This window comes from Lepidochelys kempii, chromosome 8 (genome assembly GCF_965140285.1).
Source record: "Lepidochelys kempii isolate rLepKem1 chromosome 8, rLepKem1.hap1, whole genome shotgun sequence".
Taxonomy (NCBI): Eukaryota; Metazoa; Chordata; order Testudines; family Cheloniidae; genus Lepidochelys; species Lepidochelys kempii.
This window is the reverse complement of record NC_136387.1, coordinates 6,663,315-6,672,004: the sequence shown is the minus strand read 5'-3', so window position 1 is coordinate 6,672,004 and position 8,690 is coordinate 6,663,315.

Genomic DNA, 8,690 nt, shown 5'->3' with positions numbered 1-8,690 from the left:
CTTCGATTCTCCATTCTCTGTTATATAATCTCGTGAACACCATCCCTTTCTCTCCATTCAAACACCAGCAATATTCTTTCCTACCTGTGAAACCTCTAAAGAATGTCCATGCATAGCATGGGAAGCTGCAACTGCCGTATTACCGGTCCTCAACATCCCAAGAGCGCCTGATTCTCCGTGGTTCCCCGATTCAGCAAGGACAGAAGATTTATGAAGCCTGAAGAGAACACTGCTGCTGTCAGACAGCTGGGTAAATAATGTCCTTACACCAAGACGAGATGCAAAGGTAGCTGGTGTCCCTCACCCATCGTAAGCTGTTATTCTTTTGCCTCCTATTGTGCAACTAGAACAAAAGTTCAGAGGCTAAGTGGACTTTAGATAAATCGTATGTTGCCGGTTGTACAGATTGTTCCTTGAAAGAAATTGCACGGCTTGTTACAATTGAGCACCGTTCCTCATACTCTTGATCTTGGTGAGAGCTTGAAGGTACAACCCTGTTCTCCAAGATATGAAGACATTCGGGAAAGACAGCTTCCTGGCTTGCATGCCTCCACCTGCAAAACTGGACACCTGCTCAGCCTCTGGCCTGGCTTCTGTGCTCAGGAAAAAGTGGTGAGGCTTTTTCATGGGCTGCACATCCAGGCTTTCCTCACTAGGCCATGGCTATTCCTCTGCCAGGTTCCTGCTCCCATCATGGTACCCGATGACCAAGTCCTCAGACTGGGGAACGCACACAGGCTAGCGTCAGGGTACTAAAGGAGGGAGGAGAAGTAACACAGAGTCTGATCACTGACACCAACTCCCTGGGTAACAAATTGCAGAAGGGACGTCGACATGGGCATTTTACCAGTGAAGAAAATGCCTTTGCTGGCCGCTGACGAGCTGCAAGAGGCAGATACAACATGGGTGCTGATCTGAGCTGAGCCATCCAAGGTATTGCTTTTTGCTCCTCGTGCTCCAGTCATGGGTTTTAGCTCTCAGGGGGCTGTAATGCAGCCTGTACTTTGTTGACAATCCCCAGCTCTCAGCGACTGCATTGAAGTAATTGGATTTGCTCCAGAGTGGCACCATTCTTCAGGGCAGAATTTGACTCCCTGGCTTTAGAAAATAAAGACTTTTTGTTTTATACTTTAAAATATATTATTTTCACGTAATGCACTCCCTCCTCCGCCTTGCTGGCTTGGTGCAGGGGAAGAATTCAGCCCATGGAACAATTCGTGCCATCATGGCGGGGTTGTTCTGGGCTGAGGCATCTGAAGGGCATCCCAGTGGGTCAGATATTGGCCTGGCAGCCTCTGGAGGGTCAGGCAGGAAAGCGCTTTCCAAACCAGGACGCATCATTTACAAGAATGGAAAAGGCCCAGATCAGTCCTAGAATTCAAAACACGTTTTACTCCCTCCAAGGGGGGGTACTGATCTATCTATCTATCCATCTTACTTATAGGGCCCTCAGCATGGCAGTACCAGACACAGTGTTTAATCTAGTTATCCTCACAACACCCCATGCGAGGGAAAGCAGCGCTATTATCCCCGTTTCACAGATGGAGAACTGAGGCACAGAGAAATGAAGTGACTTGCCCAGGGTCACCAGGAAGCCTGTGCTAGAGCAGAAAGTTGAAGCACTGTCTCCTGAGTCCCAAGCTAGTGCCCTAACCCCTGGAGCATCCTTCCCCTTGCACAGCTTCTGAAGGCATCCCGTTGCTTATTGGGAGAGCGACTGATCAGTGGCTCTGTCATGTGACAGGCAAATGCTGGTCAATGCCTGCCCCATGCCTCAGTTTCCTCATCTATACAACAGTGACAGTAAAGCCGAACTCACAGGACTTTTGTAGAGATTAATTAATGTTTGCAAAGTGCTCTGAGATCCTCAAACGAAAGGCACCACAGAAGTGTTAATGGTAAATAAAAGAAGAATGAAGAACTGGAGCGAAATGGTGCAGAAAAGAAAGACTCTTGCAGCAGAATAGTTTCCAAAGAGAACCTTTCCCCACGTTGTCAGGAGGCGCCAGTGGGTCTTTAATGGGTCTCTGAATTCCACTCTGAACAATTAACTTGCCAACCTGCTTTGGCTGAACGTCAAATGTGAAGAGCTTCCAGAAGAAGAGATAAAGGAGCACTGAAGGGGATTGCATAGCTGGAAGGATGCCAAATGGATCTGGCGTGGAAAGAAGAGGAGATTGTTGGCATGAGGCTTTGCCTTTCTCTGGAAGTTTCATCTCACCAGCATGGGGAATTCTTTGCTCGCCCTTCGGACGTCATCTTCCTGGGAGACGTCAAAGGCTCGTGCTTTGCTGCGATCTTGACGCTGGTAACTGGTCTCATGGAGCACATGCAGGAATCTTGTGTTCCGGCAGATCCAGACAGCTCATAACGTTAATTGAGTGTCTCCTAGTGCAGATGCCCCGGTGTCTAGCACTGCAGTCAGATGAGCAGTTAGGAGGATGTATTGGGACCAGTTGTGCGGGGACGGCTTCATTGATTAGAGAACGAAGAGCCAACCCAGGAGGAGAAAGATCTGCCGTTTAGCTTGAGATAAGGAGCTCTCTCCTTTGCATGGGCTAAGAAGGATAGGAGGTTCTCTGAGTTGGAAGCAGGGCTGAACTCAAAATGCAAGCAATGCAGGGAGCTGTTTTGCAGGGAGCAATGCAGGGAGCTCCATTCCCCCTCAGAGTCACAAGCTCTGTGGCTCACAGGCCAGGCCTCTCCTTCCTCAGGAGAAAGCCACTTCACACTAGACCTCCCACTTGGCAGCAGGAACAGAGGACAAGCAACTGCTGACCTGAAGCTCAGTTCCTCCACCCTAGGCCCTGATGTCTGACCTGAATGGGAATGGGTGGAACCAGTTCAAGCGACACGCTGCAGAGGAGCCCGTGGCAAAGCAGACGATTCGAAAGGTGGCCAGCGGGTTAAAGGGCAGAAAATGAATTCAGCAATGAAAGGTGGAAGGTCCTGAGCAGTGGCAGAGAGACGTGCGTGGTGCATGTGGGAGTGCGTTGCAGTGTGCATGTGTCAAAGTGAGTGGATGCCACCAGGTGTTTGCAGCTGCAGAAAGGGTGGAGTTGTGGGTACAAATACAAAAGCATGCAGCTGCCAACGTGTGTACATGTGCGTGTGTAAAGTGTGTGTTTTCAGATGCATGCACTTGCAAAAGTGCAAGCTTCAGTTTGCACAAGTGCATGAGGGTGCGTTAACTTGTGTGCAGAAGTGGGCGCACGTATATGTCTCACTAGGCTTGATACTAGGGATCCCTTCCCGGGTCTCCTTATCCCAAATCTATATTTCTTATACCTAGTTAAGATAAATACATCTTAGAGCCTAAAGATGGTGCTAGCGAGTTTTGGTACAGCCCATGTGAACTGCAGCCCAGCCTGGTCTCTCCAAGTGCATGCAGTTTTTCAGTCAACCCAAAAAAGGACTTTTCAAGCAATCTGATATGAAAATATCAGCTATGAAAAGCTTTCTTTGGGGGAGGGGTGTTCATGTGTGCAACCCCAAACGTTCAAAAACCATGAACCAGCCCACCCCCCAGTCATGAAGTTGGCGAAAAAATCCTGAGGGTTTTTAAAAAGCATATTACATGGGGCGTAGTTTTGATTTGACTTTTAGTTTCCGAGCCTGCAGGGCGCACTTGGGTTACGTTTTCCAGTTTTTCTCCATAAACAGGAGGGCTGGAAACGTAGTTTTTTTAAAAACGAAAGCTGGGATTCTCTCTTCCCACACATCCAGGAGCTGGGGCTTTCAGAAAACAACCCAATATCGCGACTCTCGTGATAAATATCGTGAGCGTTGGCAACACTAGGGCACTGTTATTCCAGACAGACTCTGAGCTGGTCGCGGGAGTTTCTCCAGGCCCTAGCGGAAGCCCGAAATGAAGGGAGACCACAGAGCAGCTCTGTCTGGAGGAGCAGGGAAATGGAATGACGGGAATCCTGTTTACTTCCCACAAGCCATCTCCTGCCAAACATCTGTAGTAACATGGGGCTAGGCGATGGAATGGAGCCTGTTGACTTCTGATTAAATGACAAATAAGGGCGAAGGTTAGTTACATTGGTCTAACCAAGGGGTCTCAAACTCAAATGACCACGAAGGCCACATGAGGACTAGTACATTGGCCTGAGGGCCGCACCACTGACCACCCCTGCACCCGCTGCCCCGGCCCCACCCCCACTCCACCCCTTCCTTGAGGCCCCGCCTCTGCCCTGCCTCTTCCCACCCCTTCCCTGCCCCCATTCCAACCCCTTCCCTGAAATCTCCACCCCAACTCTGCCCCCTTCCTGCCCCCAGGGGTGCAGGAGGGGTGCAGGGTGTGTCAGGAGACTCAGGGCAGGAGGTTGGGGTGCAGGAGGGATGTGGGGTGCATCAGGGGGCTCAGGGCAGGGGGTTGGGGTGCAGGAGAGGTGTGGGGTGCGGCAGGGGGCTTAGGGCAGGGGTTCGGGGTGTGGGGTGCGGCAGGGGCTCAGGGCAGGGGGTTCGGCTGCAGGAGGAGTTCGGGGAGGCGGGTCCAGCCCGGCGCGCACCATGGGCAGGGCAGGATCCCTGCCTGCCTGCCTGCCCTGTCCCTGCGCTGCTCCGGGAAGCGGCCGGGACCTGTGCGGGGGGCACAGGGGTCTGTGTGTTGCCCGGGCGCGCCTCCAGGTACCACCCCGAAGCTCCCATTGGTCGCGGTTCCCCGTTCCCAGCCAATGGGAGCTTTGGGGGAGGTACCTGGAGGCGCGGCCAGGGCAGCACACAGGCCCCTGTGCCCCCCCAGGTCTTGGCTGCTTCCCGGGGGCAGGGCAGGCAGGAAAATACCGTGGGCCACGTGTTTGAGACCCCTGGTCTAACCCACAGACCCCTCCTTTGGCATGTAAATACATTGTCCTGGCTGCCGTGTAGTGCTCCTCCTGGGCCGCAGCACTCGACCTACACATTGCCTGCTTTGGAAATACGCAGGCGTCTCCCTTTCCTTTCTGTTACTTTGTTGCTGGCGAAAAGGGCTTGAATGAAAAGCCTGGAGATTAAGGGCCCCAGTTTATCCAGCTAGTGGCTGGGGCAGACTTTCCCCACCCCAACCCCTCCCCTGGATTCTGCTATGGAGGGTTCACCGCTGCGAGGAAGCGGGGAGTTCAGGTCTCCTTGCCCATCCTTCTTCTCGTTGCTGAAGATGCCCATTGGTACCAACTGTGATGGCAGCTCTGCTTCTCCCGCGCCACAGAGCAGCTCCGAACTTCCAGCCTGCATGACGCTTGCTGGAGTTTCAGGGAAACATCAAATCAAGGTAGAACAAAATGAAAGACTCCAGGAGAGAGCACCCAGGGTGCGTCTCCTCCTTTCCAACATGCTGCCCCAGATCTGCCTCCACAGCAGGCGTCTCCAAATGGTAAATGCTGTGCAGAGGAAATGAAATCACAGTGCCTACCTAGCTACATACAACACAGAGGTCATTTTTCCTGCTGCAGACACGTCTCCAGTTAGGAAGTGGGCTGAAAATATCCACCCCACAGAATGCACTGAGCAGCAACCTAGGGACAGGAGACCCTCGGAGGGTTTGCAGGTTCTGTTCGGCTAAGCGCAAGTACTGGGGATGTTTTTCTTTTCCAGGGCCATTCTTGTGAACCAAGTTTCACCCGCAGCGGTGTTTGCAAATTGTGAAAGGGGGGGTGAGGGAGGTTGAAAATATAAGAAGCAAAGTTTTAAATATGACCTGGGTATTAGGATGGGGGCAAGTTGGATCGATACCACAAACTCCTTGACAGTTCCATGGGGGTTTGGGAGGCCTCCAATTGGGCGCATCAGTGGGGCTGCCGTAATTGCCCCGCTCTGTGCACGGAGCTAACACAGCTCTCTTGCACTTCTCCTTCCCTTCCAGGGCTGCTGCAATCCCCATCTCCATGCCGACACCAGCTGGGAACGTCAAACCATCTCCAGTGGGTTGGGTGCGATCGGGGCGGGAGGCACAGCTGGACGGGGAGGTGGTGCATCCCATGCCTATACCGGCCCTCCCCTTACAAACATTCCCAACAAACCCAGAGAGGAGATGCCGAGGGAGCCTGCCAGAGCAGCTATCACATCCTGGTGCTAAATACAGAACTCCTGGGGCCAGGCCAGATTGCCAAGGTGTCAGGAGACGGCCCTGACGTTGTTAGTCACACGAGGGTCCCTTTGCTCACACATCGAATCCAGAGTCTGGCCCATCTTTGCACTCTGGCTGGGTTTTCTGTGATCAGAACTGTAACACTGAGGTGTCCGCAGGCTCAGAGGGATGGTGAGCAGGACCGGCTCTAGGCACCAGCAAAGCAAGCACGTGCTTGGGGGGGGACGTTCCAGGGGCGGCGTTCTGGCCATCCCAAGCACGTGCTTGCTTTGCTGGTGCCTAGAGTCGGTCCTGTCTCCTTCCCCACGAGCACGCCCGGGGGTTGGCACTGCCCTCCGGAGCTGGGCTTCGCAGCCCAGTGCCGGCAGGAGCAAGCAGCGGAAATTGTGTGTGTGTGTGGGGGGCTCCCCAGTCCCTCCAGCTAGGGCACAATCACCTCCGCTCTCCCGGCCCCAATCCCAGTCTGAAATGGCTGTAGCAGCCCTGCCCACGGCCTCACATCTTGCTATGCAGTGGGGGGCAGGGGAGCATCCCCCCAGTGCCAATCCCAGCCATTTCAGACTGGGATTGGCGCCGGGGGAGCGGAGGTGATTGTGTCCTGGCTGGAGGGACTGGGAAGCCCCCCCACAACGCCAGCTGCTTGCTCCTGCTGACACAGGACTGCAACACCCAGCTCCGGAGGGCAGCGCCAAGCCCCCGGGCGTGCTCGCAGGGAAGGAGAGACAGGAGGCAGAGCTGTTCGGTGCCTCCCAACCAGCTCCAGGACCCTCTAGTTACTCGGCAGCGACAGCCAGGCTGGGCACCCCGCCAGCAGCGTGACTTGGTGCGACCCATGCAGGCCACGTGAGCCCTGGGGTCAGTGCTCACGTCCTGCCTATGCCAAGGCCTCCGGCGCAGGGACAGCCATAGCTCTGCCCAGGCAGACTAGCCCAGCTCACTCCATGGCCGGCCCGGTGAGTAAATGAGTACACTAGTAGGAAATTGTTTTATTTCACAAGCTACAAATTCTCTGTTTTCATTTTTTTTTAAATTTAAACAGTCAAAAAACAAAACAAAACAATACAAAAAACCATTGCAAAGTGCAAACGTGTAAAAGCCAAACAATCCGGGGTTGTTGGGCAGCCAAAATATTTTTTGCTTGGGGCAGCAAAAAACCTAGAGCCGGCCCTGATGGCGAGGGACAAGGAACCTGTCCCCTCTAGCTCCATGGCTCTGATTTGGCCTGCAGGCCAGCTCTGCTCTGGAGATGGGGAGCCCTATGGGTGGATGAAGAATTCCAGGTCCCAGGGGCTGCCGCTGTGCTGGCGTTTACTCTGAAGGGGGCCCTCCGTACAGATCACTAGCGCCATGGGAAAGCTGTTGATTTAGTGAGCCCAGCTTGTGAGGTGTCAGCTGATCTCAGAGTTATAGTCATGCCAGTTGCCATCGCTGTGGGTGTATATTTGCAGTCCCCTTGCGCTGCTCCTGGGCTGAGATGAACTGTGTGAAAGATTGTGGCACAGTTTGCCCAGCATAACAATACGCTGCACGAGTTAGGGGCACAATACCTGAGCTGACGTTGGGCAGGCTCTTGTGCATTTTCTCAAGCTATTCAGTTCCTCCTCTATCCTCTCTCTTGCCAGTGTTGTTGGCTATACAGGTATTATGCCCCTGAGACCCGCTGGCCACTGATCTTACACGTTCGCCTACATGCCCTTGGGTTTCTGAGTCCCTGGCTAGAAGCCATGCAAAGCAACAGGGTTCAGTTTGCAGGTTGGGGGTCCTCCCTGGAAGAGTCAGGAACTGTCCCTGATGGAGAAGGGACAAAGGAGGAAGCGGATTGATGTGAATCAAGGATGGAGTGAGTGCTCCACCTTCTGCATAAGCTGCCCTGCACTGACTGATGCAACCTGTCGCCTTTTGACAGGTTTCAGAGTAGCAGCCGTGTTAGTCTGTATTCGCAAAAAGAACAGGAGGACTTGTGGCACCTTAGAGACTAACCAATTTATTTGAGCATGAGCTTTCGTGAGCTACAGCTCACTTCATCGGATGCATCCGTCGCCTTTTGGTTTTTACATCCCCATCAGGGCAGACATGGGGGAGGAGGAGCGTTTATACCTGGCACCTCTCCACAGATTAACAGCTCCTTTGGAAGATCACGCATTCTGGGATAACAGGTTTGCCTTTGTCCTTATGACCCTCCCCGCAGGGCTGAAGAGACAGATTCAGCAATACCTGCCTTACGGCTCAGTAGCCATGTGATACGCTACTTATGCCAAAGCCTGGAGACAGCCTGTGACCCTCAGCACGCCTTTAGGTAAGGAGGGGGTTTTGTGGGATGCTAATAGCGGTGTAGTGCACTTCCTTCTCCTATAAGCCATACGCAGGGGTCACTGGATAATGCACGTCAGTCGTGCGCAGCATACGCACTGTTGAAAGGAACCGCCTGCCGTGCCATGGAAAGGAAATTTGCTGTCCAGGAGCCTCGCCGGGCGTGGTCAGTGCTGTTTGATGGCTCTTTGGCCTCTCTGGAATAGATCCATGGGCTCCGTCCTGGTCCTAGTGGGCAGGTGGCCACATCACACCCACAAAACGACAACCCACTGACACCCTCCGAAGAGAGGCCAAGAACTGAATG